The following is a 14,067-nucleotide window of genomic DNA, read 5'->3' on the forward strand; positions in this document are numbered from 1 at the left end:
ATAAGGATACCTTTACCAGAAATCTTTATTTCTTTGTACAGCTTCTAGAGGCTCTCTAGGGTAATTTCATTTCAATCTGAACAACATTTTTAACTCTTCTTGTAGGAAAGATTTACTAGAAACAAAATCCGTTGGCATTTCTTTATTGGGAAATGTCACATTTTTCTTAATTTTTAAAGGATAGATTTATCAGATACAACATTCTTACTTTACAGTTTTTCTTCTTTCAGCACTTTAAATATGTAATCCCTCTGCATTCTGTGCTCCATGAGTTCTAAGGAGTAATTAACTGCTGATCTTTTGAGAATCTTTTCTTCATAATGTTACACTTCTATTTTGATGTTTTCAAAATTTTGCCTTTGTCTTTGGTTTTTTTTTTTTTTATTAATTAATTTATTTTTTTTTTATTTCAGCAAATTATGGGTGTACATACGTTTAAGTTACGTGTGTTGCCCTTGGTTCCCCCCCCCCACTGAAGTCCGTGTTTCAAATATGTCCATCCTTCGGGTAGTGCGCATCTTTGTCTTTGGTTTTGACTGTGTTATTAACAGTCCTTGGTGTGAGATTCTTTGAATTTATTCTACTTGGAGTTTTGAACTTTTTATGCATACAATAATATTTTCATCAAATTTTGGGGTTTTTGCCATTATTCTTTGGTTTTTTTTTAAAATTTATAAGTTGAATTTTATTGAAGTCATGCATATAGAGGAAAAAACATAGTATTATTTCTTCCCTCTTCTTTTCTCTCTTTCCTTTTCTTCTAAGAATCCCATAATGCTTATGTTGGTACCTTTCATGGTGTCCCACAGTTTCCATAGTTTCTGTCAATTTTTATTTTGCATTTGTTTCATCTGAAGACTGGATAATTTCAATTTTCCTATCTTCAAGCTACGTGATTCTTTCTTCTGCTTCCTCAAATCTCCTGTAGATTTCTTCTCATAACTTTTTCATTAAGCTGTTTTACTTTTGGACCCCAGACTTTGAATTTGTTTCTTTTTTAATTTGTATCTTATGCTTGACTGTCTGTATTTGTTCATACATCATTATCCCAGTTTCCAGTACTTCTTTTTTTCATGTTTTCTTTACCTTTGAGCATATACAATGAAGTTGATTTAATTATTTAACTAGTAAGTTCAATGTCTGGGTTTACCGAAGGAGGATTACTATAAATTCCCTTTTGGTGTATAAATGAAACACCATTTCTTTGTATGTCTCATAATTTATTAATGGAAACTGGATATTTTGAGTATTATAATGTGATAACTCTGGAGACCAGATTCTCCCCCTCTAGTCTTCACTATCATTTTTTTTAAAGGCTCCAAGCATCTATTCATCCAGTGCCTTTTTCAAACTATTTCATAAAACTCTATGACTTGTATGTGCTAATTGAAGCCTATGTACTTTTAGATCACTGGTCAGTCATTACTCTAACACAGATTTTCTTAGATGCCTGTAATCCAAATAAAAAAAGAAAAGAAAAGAAAAAAAACACTCTTCTTATTTTTATAGTTTGAACTTAAGCTGCAGTTCTTCCACAATGCTTGACCAGGCAACCTACAATTTTGTCTTTGCCTTCTCCTTACATTTCATTGAACTACAATTTTAGCCACGTATACTAGTCTATGGTCCTGCACTCTATATATGTGAAGTCCTTCAAAGTCTATGTTTCTCCAAGTATCTTCATCCTTAGCCTCCCTTTCAGACTTTTGTTTTTTTTCTACTCTTTACTGTGTCTGCTGTTACTTTCTTAGGTGGCAACAGAAACTGTATGCTTTTAAATGTCTTTGAAAAATGCCACCCAGAAAGGTGCTTTAGATTGAAAAGAGAAGCCTTTGTTTTGGACCCTTGGGTAACTTCCAGACAGTTCAAAACAAGCCAGCACACTTTTTTGAAAATAAGGCATGTATTGTTTCCACTCACTGGCACAAGAAAGCTATACAAAGTATATGCGTTACCATCCAGTGGGCTCCACCAACATGGAGAATGAGTATTGTTGGTGGGTAAATAAAGATAACGAAATGCTTTCGTTATCTTGGACCAACAAATTTTATATCAATATGTGGTAACCTTAGGCTTTTATTTCTCAAAAAATATATTATTTTTTTTGATTAAAAAAGGACTAAACTTTATTGACAAACTGCTGCAGACATTTTGACATAAGTTTAAGCTACCTATTTAGGCAGACTTAACACATGTAGCATTTAACCTTCCGAGAACAAAATGGGAGGACAGTACAAATCCAATTAGGACTTTAACTTATGTACAAAGTGGATTTTGATTCCTTTTTCATTCAGCTGCAGTGTCCCTTTTTATATAATGCTAGTGGTGAGACATACTTGACTGTCTTGGGAACAGTTCAATATTGATAGCCATCAACTTAAGAAAATCATCAGCTTTTAGCCTCAGTGTCCAAGTGAGCTTTTCATGGAATGCAGAATCTCAGATGGACAAAATACTAGTCTTAAATACTGAAATTTTAATTATTAGTGCTATGACTGAAAGATTGTTTGTGGCTACAAAGCTCTGCATCAAAATCAATTCAGATGGCCATCCCCTCCCCCCAAATCAACCTCTTAAAAACCTATTCTCCCTCCCCCTAAGTATCTCTCAACACTGTATGTCTGGGGCTAGATTTCAAAACCCACATAATGAAAAAGTCAGTTTTACAAGCCTAATTTTGTTTTTTTTATATCAATTAACTTTAAAAATTGCATCAACTATTTAATTCATGAGGATCTTTCGTATTAAAATTTAGCCTTAAGATTCAACCGCCATGTGCTTTTAAAGGAAACATTTTTTTAGAGACGTCTGAGCTCACTTTTACATGGTGGCACCTACTGCCATTAACATTTGTGATTTTAAATCTTAAACAGCCCTGAATTTTGAAATGTAGCTTAGTTTGGGATTCTGCAACTACAACTTTACGGGATGCCTCAAATCAAAACTAAGAGAAAGTTAACAAGTCTTTACTTCAGAACCTTTAAGCAAGCAATGTCACTTTTGAAACTAACAGGTTTGTGGTTTTTTTTTTTTTTACTCAACTTCTTTTTTATTATAAAAGTTACACTTCTGTTTATATTTAAACAACAAAGAAAAAAAGCATCTACACACTTAAAAAATTAATTCGATATTCCTAAATCTATTTTAACTCATTTTAAAATACTACATACAGAAGCCAGAATGCAGAGTTAAGAATGGAATAAGGTGGGGAGAAGAAGGGGACCACGAAGAAAAACACTTAGACAATTACTTATCTGTTGTGAGTAAAGCAACAGGAATCCTGGGAGATACAAGAAATCAGTAACAACTTTGCTCATAACTGATATTTTCCCCTCATGTTTGTTTTTAATAACGTCCATATGGGTGCTCTCTGTATGCTCCCTTCACTGGCTTAGCTGGAGGGGCCTTCAGTGATGGCCTGGTCCCATTCCAGTCGTCCTGGCCATAAGCTTCATAAGAATCTTGAACCTCCCCATGTCCATAGTCATAATATTCTGAGTCCCCTTGGCTCTGGCTGTAATAGCCTTCGTACCCTCCATAACTCTGTTCTGCATATGTATCATCATATCCATATTCTTCATATGTTTCTGGTGCAGGGGGTGGAGGCAAAGGTATTCCCTGGAATCTCCTGTTCGTGCTCTTGGTGTTGGAGCGCCTCTCACAGTAAGCGGGGGTGGCACTCCTCGAGTCACTGTGGCACCTCTGGTGATGGCTCCCCTTACTGGTGTACCACGCACCAAAGCCCCACGAGGTGGCCCAACACCACGGCCCCTGGGAACAGGTGGAGGGGGAGGTGCAGCTCCTCGGCCTCTGACTGGCACCCCACGTCCACGAGAAGACTCAGGTACTCCATTCAAGTAGGACAGCTCTAGAAATTGCTCCTGGAAGATATCATCCATCATATCTGGTACTAGAAACTTCTTGACTTCCTCCATGGCATGGGCCATAAGAGCGTTAGCCTCACATGGGTGTCCAAAGACTTCAATGAAGACATGCAGATCCATATTTAAGTGAGCATATTTGGGGTCTCCACCTTTGCGCAGCTCTTCCTCCTTGGCTTTGTCTCTCATTGAGCCCTTTCCCAACACAGATATCTTTGCACCAGTCTCTTCCTGAAGTCTTTTGATTGTATTCCCTTGTGGTCCAAGAATCTTCCCCACAAAATTGAACTTGGGATACTGTTTGACAGGTATCAGCACCCGCTCTTTCAGCTTCATATTCTTATGAGAAAATAAATCCAAGTAATTCTCCTCATCGTCCTTTTTTGAATCTCCCTTCTGAATCTTCTCAATTTCTGCGGTCAGCAGCTGCATGGCGTGAGTGAAGGACGGGTCGAGCGAGTCCTTCTCCGCCATGAGTTCGGGCAGGTACTTGTTCTCCGGCTTCATTTTGACCGAGGCTGTAGCTGAGGGGGGCAGCAGCGCGGTCGGTGCTGGACCACCCACTGTCGCGTCGGAACCCATGGCCGAGGGCAGCAGCAGCGGTGGCGGCTGCGTGGTGGGCGAGGCCCGGGCTCCCCCCCGGACCCCACTCCGCCTCCCCCTCAAAAAATATATTATTGATGTGTTGAAAGATGGTGGAGGAGAAAAGCTGTCAATCAGAGTGTCTCTGCAAAAAAGACAGATTTTAGAAGACAGTGCAAAAAATAAACTAGCAGGAAAACAAAGATTGCCTGAGGGTCGGAAGGAAGGGTGCCTGAAACCACAGGAGACTCCACGGGAAGACACTGTGGAGGAGAACTGGAAGGAGAAATATCGACAAGAGGCTTGGAGACCAGCCACAAGGGTAGGGGGAGCAGATAACTTTCCCCTCCCTTGCATATCGGACTGTTGATGGGCTCCTGAGAAGTTGGAGAGACCTGCCAACACCAACCCAGAGACGGCTGCCACCAGTGTGTGGTGGCCTCTTGTGGACAGGCCATCAGGCTCCCAGCTCCCTCGGGGCACCTCTCCAGGCACAGATGTGAGCCTATCAGCAGACACCATATTGCTCCATTCTCTCCTTCCCCTTCCCTACCCGTGGGTGCCCAGAGGGACAACTTAGCCATCACACGGAGGCATCTCCAAGGAATGTGACCTTTCCTTTTGGGGACCTACAGCAGACTGAGGGATACTCACACTGTGAGCTCCCTACCCGCAAGCCCTCCCAGGTGCTGCTTGCCTGGTGACTCCAGGAGAGTGGGGCACATCCCAAGGTGGAGTGAAATCGATCCAGCTTGGGCACCCTGTAGGTGATTTGAGACCAGCACCCCTCCCCCTGGCAGGGTCACGGATTGATCTCCAGGACCCACGGGACAGGCCTGCAGACCAGACCCCATACACCCAGGTCACGATCACACTTCCCCGGAGCACAGAAGGGATATCTGTATAAGAGCCTACTGAGGAATGTGTGCCTTCAGGGGCAGATCAGCATGCCTGAGCAGCAACCCTCCTCCCAAAAGAGGGCTGTGCACCCAGCTCAGGCTGCGTTCCTGAGCAGGGAACATCCAGCCCATGTCACAGCCAGGGGAGATACATCGGCCTGAGGTCGTGCCTGCTGGCAGAGGCCTGGGAGAGGCCACGGAGACGGGGAGGGTGGAGGGGAGCGAGACCTGCCCAAGAGTGCAGGTCTCGGACAACCCCACCCCTCCAAGCCCAGAGATTTCAGCTGAGTGGAGCCACTTCAGCCCCTCCCGGCAGCTTTGCACAGAAGCAAAGAACAGACCTTTGACACCCGCTAACAGAATTGGTGGAACTTGAGGGCAGGCTTACCCAACCCAGCCCCACCCAGACTCACTCCTGGACCTGTTCCCACTGGGTGGAGAATAAGGACAAACCTGGAAGTCCCAGGGACCCACCGAGGCACAAGAGGTCCTCTCCAGAGAAACAAAAGTTGCTTATAGGACCCCATAAGCAGCACTGCAGCTTGCTCCTCCCAGCAAGTGCCACCTACTGACAAGGTGGTCATTCTGCACACACTTTTACTGCATCTACTGATTCATCATAAAGGGTGTGATCGAATCTCACCCACAAACACCACCTACTGGCTAAGAGACTAAACAGGGCGTGTCATTATCCAAACGAAAATCTAAAGGCAAGAAGGAACAACTGATCCAGATGGGAAGGAACCAGCGAAAGAACTCTGGAAGTATGAAGACTCAAACGGAAAGCACACCCCCAAAGAGGAACAACAGCTCCCTACCAATTGACATTAACGAAACTCAGAACACTAAAATGACAGAAGAAGAATTTCAAACACGGATTATTAGAAAACTCAATGATACACAAGAAAAAATGGATCACCAACACAAAGAAACCACAAAAATAATCCAGGACCTGAAAGAGAAATTCACTAAAGAAAATGAAATATTAAAGAAAAATCAAACCAATCTCCTGGAAATGAAGGACTTATTCAGGAAACTAGAAAACACAGTGGAAAGCCTCAAGAACAGGGTAGATCAAAGAGAAGAAAGAATCTCAGAAATTGAAGACAACTCCTAACAAATAAGTCAGTCACAGAGACTGAGCAGAAAATTAAGAGAAAAGAAATAAGCCTACAAGAAATGTGGGATTATGTGAAAAAATCGAACCTAAGGGTGATAGGGATTCCAGAAGATGAAGAAGAATACACTCAAGGGCTGGATAAGCTATTTGAAGAATTAATAGAGGAGAATTTCCCAGGCCTTGCTAAAAATCTGGGTATACAGGTACAAGAAGCTCAACAGACCCCAGGGAGATTCAATGCGAATAGAAAGACACCAAATCATGCAGTCATCCGATTGACCAATGTATCCCCTAAAGAGGCCCTTCTATGACCTGTGAGGTGAAAGAAACAAATAACATACAAGAAAAGCCCAACAGAATAACTCCAGACTTCTGAACTGAAACCCTACAAGCAAGAAGAGACTGGGGCCCCATTCTCACTGTTCTGAAACAGAATAGTGCCCAGCCCAGGATCTTGTATCCTGCAAAACTAAGTTTCATATATGAAGGAGAAATAATGACATTCTCAGATAAGCAAAGACTGAGGGAATTCACGAAGACAAGACAAGCTCTCCAAGAAGTACTCAAAACAGAATTACACAAGGATCACCACAATAAACACTCTTGAATGTAAAACCACTCAAAAGTCAAAGATCAAAGGCTAGATTCCACAATGCCTCAAGAGAGAAAAGAAAGCAACAAAATTCAACCCAACAGAATGAATGGCAATTCACCCCACTTATCGGTTCTCTCAATAAATGTGAATGCTTGAACTCCCCTCTCAAGAGACACAGGCTGGCCAAATGAATAAAAAAAAAAACAAGCCAAGCATCTGCTGTCTCCTGGAAACGCATCTAACCTGCAAGGATGCATATAGACTCAAGGTAAAGGGGTGGAAATCAGTATTTCAAGCAAATGGAAGCCAAAAGAAGGCTGTCATTGTGTTTTTCATCTCAGATAACTTAGTTATTAAATCAACAAAAGTAATGAAAGACAAAGACGGTCACTATATAACGGTGAAGGGTACAGTGGAATAAGAAGACATAACAATTCTAAATATGTATTCACCCAACTTAGGTGCACCCAGATTCATAAAACAAACTCTACTTGATCTAAACAAATTGATGAACAGCAGCACCACAATAGTCGGAGACTTCAACACCCCACTGACAGCACAGGACAGACCCTCCAAACAGAAAATTAACAAAGATATAACGGACTTAAACAGAACTCTAGAACAAATGGTCCTGGCTGATATTTACAGGCCATCTACCCAAAAACCACTGAATATACATTCTTCTCATCACCTCATGGGACATTCTCTAAGATTGACCATATTCTAGGACACAAAGCATGTCTCAAAAAATTTAAAAAAATAGAAATTATGCCATGGATCTTCTCAGATCACAGTGGAATAAAAATAGAAATCAACCCCAACAGAAACTCTCATCTCTACACAAAGTCATGGAAATTAACAACCTTCTGCTGAATGATTCCTTCATAAACGAGGAAGTAAAGGTGGAAATCAAAAGATTCTTTGAACTAAATGACAAAGGTGACACAAGTTATCAAAATCTGTGGGACACAGCCAAAGCAGTCCTGAGAGGAAAGTTTATTTCCATAAATGCCTATATCCAAAAGTCACAAAGAGCACAAACAGACAACCTAATGAATTGACTCAAAGAACTGGAAAAAGAAGAACAGACCGAACCCAAACCGAGCAGCAGAAGGGAAATTTATAAGATTGAATCACAACTAAATGAAATTGACAACAGGGAAACTATATGGAAGATTAATAAAAAAAAAAGTTGGTTCTTTGAAAAAGTAAACAAAATTGACACGCCTTTGGCTAAACTAATGAAAAAAAGAAATCAAAAATCTCTAATAAGCTCCATCAGGAAGAAAAATGGAGAAGTTACAACCGATGCTGTGGAGATTCAAGATATAATTTATGAATATTACAAAAAATTTTATGCACACAAACTGGAAAATGTGGAGGAAATGAACAAATTCTTAGAAACACACAGCCTCCCTAGGCTCAACCAGCAAGAAATAGAATTCCTGAACAGACCAATATCAAGGACTGAAATTGAAACAGCAATAAAAAACCTTCTTAAAAAGAAAAGTCCCGGACAAGATGGTTTCACACCCGAATTTTACCACACCTACAAAGAAGAACTGGTGCCTATCCTGCAGAAATTATTCCATGTTGGCATGGATGCAGAGAGATAGGAACACTGATATACTACTGGTGGGACTGCAAACTAGTGCAATGTCTGTGGAAAGCTATATGGAGATACCTTAAAGAGATACAAGTAGATCTACCATTTGATCCAGCAATCCCTTTAATGGGCATCTACCCAAAAGAACAAAAGGCACTCTATGAAAAAGACACCTGCACCCGAATGTTTATAGCAGCACAATTGACAATTGCAAAGATGTGGAAACAACCCAAGTGTCCATCAATACATGAGTGGATTAATAAAATGTGGTATATGTATACCATGGAATACTATTCAGCTTTAAGAAACAATGGTGATATAGCTCCTCTTGTATTCTCCGAGATAGAGCTGGAACACATTCTACTAATGAAGTATCCCAAGAATATAAAAACATGCACCACATGTACTCACCATCAAATTGGTATTAACTGATCAACATGTAAGTGCACATATAAGAATAACACCTATTGGATGTCGGGCAGGGGAGAGGGCGAGGGGGGAGAGGAGAGGAGTGGACGGGTATATGCATACACAAAGAGTGCAATGTGCACCATCCAAGGGATGGACACACTTGAAACTCGGACTTGGGGAGGGGCAAGGGCAACATACGTAACCTAAACATCTGTACCCCCATAATATGCTGAAATTTAAAAAAAGTTATTACACATTATCAATGATTCTGTGTTTTCTCAGATTCTATATGTGTCTATTTTCCATTAATTTATCAAAGGTTCAATTATATTAAAAATATGTTATTATTTTTCTGTATTCTTGATGTTCTAGCATTTGGGAGCATTACAGACCAGGAAGAGATTGCTCCTTCCAGAGCTATCCCTTTCTTTGACATTGCATAGGGAAAGTCTGAGAGCATGTCTCTCATATACAAACCAAACAATATTGAGTCTATAGCAGCCATCTACTTATCTAAATCTCACATACTGAGCAGAAATTAAAAAAATTCCTGAAAAAAAAATTCCTGGACCAGATGGTTTCACAACCAAATTTTCTCAGACCTACAAAGAATAACTGGTGCCAATCCTGCAGAAATTATTCCACAAAATAGAGTTCAAAGGAATCCATGCCAACACGTTTTCTAGGGCCAACATCAACAGGAAACCAAAGGCAGAAAAGGACTCAACAAATAAGAAAACTAAAGACTAGTATATTTTATAAATATAGATGCAAAAATTATCAATAAGATCCTAGCATATCAAATTCAGCTGATCTACAGATTCAATGCAATCCCTATTGAAATACCAACATCATTTTTCACAAATATAGAAAAAATAATTCTACGCTTTGTATGCAACCAGAGAAGACCCCACATAGCAAAAGAAATCTTAAGCAAAAAGAACAAACTGGGAGGCATCAATTTATCAGACTTCAACATATACTAAAAGCCTATAGTAACTAAAACAGCATGGTACTGGCACAAAAAGAGAGACATAGACCAATGGAACAGAACTGAGAACCAGATATAAAACCATCCTCATATCGCCATCTAATGTTTGACAAAGCAGACAAAAACAAACACTGTGGAAAAGAATCCCTATTCGGACGGACATATTTGAAACACGGACTTGGAGGGGGAGAACCAAGGGCAACACACATAACCTAAACATCTGTACCCCATAATATGCTGAAATAAAAAAAGAAGAATCCTTATTCAATAAGTGGTGCTGGGAAAACTTGATAGCCACATGTAGAAGACTGAAACAGGATCCATACCTTTCATCTCTCACAAAAATCAACTCACAGTGGATAACAGACTTAAACCTAAGGCCTGAAACTATAAGAATTCTAGAAGACATTGTTGGAAAAACTCTTATAGTCATTGGCCTAGGCAAGGAATTTATGAAAATCACAAAGGCAATCACAGCAACAACAAAAGTAAATAAATGGGACCTGATCAAATTAAAAAGCTTTTGCACAGCCAAGGAAATTCTAACAAGAGCAAAGACACAACATACAGAATGGGAGAAAATATTCGCATGTTAACCATCTGATAACAAAAATATATACAGAACTCAGGAAAATAAGCAAGAAAAAATCAAACAATCCTATCAAAAAATGGGCAAAGGACACGAACAGAAACTTTTCAAAAGAAAATAGGCTAACGGCTAACAAACATGAAAAAATGCTCAACATCTCTAATGATCAGGGAAATGCCAATCAAAACCACAATGAGATATCACTGATCTACAATGAGAAAGGCCTTTATCAAAACGTCCCAAAACAATAAATATTGGCATGGGTGTGGGCAGATAGGTACACTCATACACTGCTAGTGGGCCTGCTAGTGGGCATGCAAATTAGTGCATGGAGATACCTCAAAGAGATACAAGTAGATCTACCATTTTATCCAGCAATCCCATTACTAGGAATCTACCCAAAAGAACAAAAGACATTCTATAAAAAAGACATCTGGAGAGCCTGCAGGGGGAGAAAAATGACAGAGTTAAGGTAGCCTCCTGGATCCCTGCTTCCAGAGAAAGAGATGTAGATCGCGGTCTGCCACACACGATCGGATAGCTCTCCCGCAAAAACAGTGAGGTGAATCGGTGGAGATTCAGCGAGGGACACACAAATCAGAAAAAAGAATAAGGTGAATGGGAGATTGGAACGCAAAACCTGGAAAGCACAGACAGACAATAGAGAGTGGTACATGAGACGGCGGCGCCAGCCTGGCCAGTAAGTGCACAGGGATAAGTCCCTCACGAGACAGTCTAGCTTCCCCACTGACTTACAAGCCAACCGACAGTCAGGGGCTTGTGTGAAGTGGATGTAGAATTGTGTCAGGAAAGGTGGGGCTCAGCGGAGAGGGGACAGGAGCTGGAAACATCTTAAACTCCCCGCCCCGTGTCAGGACTGCACCGGACAGAGGAGGAGCTGGTCTGGGCTACCTACGGAGGCAGTTAGGAGTCAGGAAGCTGGTCTCTGGCACCCAGCGGGTCTTGAACGGGGAGGTGATTACTGAGTAGAGGACTCTAACCTGGAAATTGCCATTGGTGATTGGGACTGCTCAGGGTGGGCCATTAGAAGCGAGAGCTATTTCTGGACTGGCGTGAGATTGGGGGAGGGAGACATAAAGGAGATGGCGGAGCACCCTGGTGACTCGACTGACTCCCTGATCGGGAACCTCCCAGCCCCTGAGCACCTCCCTCTGGAGCCAGCGCCCTGGGGGCGGGCTAACACCAGTTCAGGGCCCACAGCAGATTGCAGTATGGTGCGGAACGGCTCCCTTCCCCCAGCCTGGGAGCCCTCGCAATGAGCTCTGCCCCTCCAGGACCTAAAGTCAATTAACCAGGCCCGTTTCTTTGAGCGGTAAATTCTGAGTGCCTCCTCAGTTGTGAGGGGCAGACGCCTACGGAAGCTGAAAGCACTGGAGCCTTGGGAAGTTTGCAGAGGAACCCTCTCCCCCTGGCCAGCGTCTTTTGTGCAGCCTCTGAGCTTGCAGCAGAGAGACATAAAGAGCCACTCCCCCTCTGCGACAAGCGCCAGTCCCTGGGGCTTTGACACTGACCGATAGCTGACAGCCCAGCGACTTTCCTCGCAAGACCAGTGCAGGTCATCCGATAGGATTGCATTTCTGCCTCCGGTCCGCTACCAACAGAGAAACCCACGACTATGGAATTAAAACCCCCAGCAAGAGGGGGGAGGGGGAAGATGGCGGATTAGGGGTTATCTCCTGGCTTTCTGCTCCCAGAGTAGGAGGTGAAGAACACGGACACCCACATGCGAGTGAGGCGCTCCCCTGCAGGATCAGCTTCGTGAATCTACAGAGAAGCAGCGAAGGACAAGCAGTCCCGTGGATAGAATAAGGTTAGCTTTATAAGCGCTGGCAAATTTCTGGAGAGTTGGGACAAAGGGGAAGTCCAGCGCGGGCCGGTCGCGCCCGGTGGCGGGCTCGCCTGCCAGTGAGATCTGACTCACAGGAAGACGAATCTTCCTCTACCAAACCCCACTCCCATGCAGGCAGGGAAGTGCCAGAAGTCAGTGCAAAGTGGTAGCACAGACCGACAAGCAGTGGGGAGCCGAGACAGGAGCGGGGTCCATTTCAAACGCGCGGGAGCGCGGCTCTGGGTCGGCATCAGAGGGGAGGGACCGGCCCGAGAACGTGCTCCCTGGATCGGACGCCACCCGAGCCCACAGGGGAGAGTTTGGAGGCAGCTTCTTGCCTCGGGAGACCGCCAGGACTAGATCAGGGGAGTGGAACTCCATAAAAGAGGCTCTACCCCCGGAAATCGCTGAAAGTTCTGCGGGTGCTGGGAGGGACACAGCACAGACTCCTTCCGCGGATCGGCCCAGAGCCGCCGTGGGTAGGGCACACAGCGAGCTCAGCGGGCGGCCCTGGGAGTTGGCAACGGCGGACCCCGGCTCCGGATGCCCTTCCGGTGCAGTCGGCTTCAGCGCTGACTAGCAGGGGGTGGGCGGCTGCAATTCGGGGACCCCAAAACCTGCGACCGCGGGGACTTGTTGCCTGGGCGTCCCCCTGAGTCATAGCCGCTGCCTCTGTGGCAGAGCTGGTGGCGCCCTGTGAGGAGAGTAGTGCGCGCAGCCACTTTTTCTCCCGAATCTCCGGAGTCTGTCCCAGCCGCAGACTCAAGCCCCGCCTCCGAAAGAGCGAAAAAGAGAGAAAGAGCGATATTGCTGCCAAGTTTCCAGGCGGTCTCCGGCGGCCCTGTTCCACTCAGTCGCTGGCGCTGTCCACAAAATGACGGGGAACTAAGAGTGGACTGAGAGAGACTGCTTATAGAACTGTGATCTGGGACACATAAGTGCCTCTCTGCCCGGCAATTCGTCCTCCGTCCCAACACGCCGTGCTAAAGGGCCAGCCTCTGCAACTAGGCGGAGTACAGGGGCCATTTTTTTTCTTTTAAATTTTTTGCATAGTTGTGATCCCAGACGACATAACTAGCCCCTCCGCAAGGCACTCGACCCCTACCCACACATCGTGCCAAAGGACCTGCCCCTGCCTCCAGGCGGAGTAAAGGGGAGCGTTTTTTGTGTGGTTTTTTTTTCTCTTTTTTTTTCTTTTTTTCGTTTCCTCTTCTTTTCCTTTTTTCTTTCCTTTTTCTTCTTTCTTCTTTTTCTACTCTTTTTCTCTTTTTTTCTTTTTCTTTTCATTTCCTTTTCTTTTTTTCCTTTTTTTCTTTTCCATTCTCTATATACATATTTCTCTTAATTCTTGCTCTTTACTGTTTTTTGTATATATATATACATACATATATATACATTTTTCCTCTTTCCTTCTCTTTGCCTTCTTCCTCCTCTTTGCTCTCTTTCTGCGAGTGTGTATGTGTGTGGGTGTGTGTCTGAAGCCCACGACTGCAGGAGCCCGATTGTTGAATCTCCACAGCAGGGCTGTTTTGCACCAAGGAGAC

General features: G+C 43.3%; 1 pseudogene across 1 annotated transcript; it reads right to left on the bottom strand.

The window, feature by feature from the left end:
- Nucleotides 1-3,056: 3,056 nt before the first annotated feature.
- On the bottom strand, nt 3,057-4,536 carry LOC105806703 (annotated as a pseudogene). Its single transcript, XR_001137284.1, has one exon. The product of XR_001137284.1 is annotated as a KH domain-containing, RNA-binding, signal transduction-associated protein 1 pseudogene (transcript).
- Nucleotides 4,537-14,067: the final 9,531 nt, after the last annotated feature.

The sequence above is a fragment of the Propithecus coquereli genome, unplaced genomic scaffold (assembly GCF_000956105.1).
Source record: "Propithecus coquereli isolate 6110/MARCELLA unplaced genomic scaffold, Pcoq_1.0 Scaffold143, whole genome shotgun sequence".
Taxonomy (NCBI): Eukaryota; Metazoa; Chordata; class Mammalia; order Primates; family Indriidae; genus Propithecus; species Propithecus coquereli.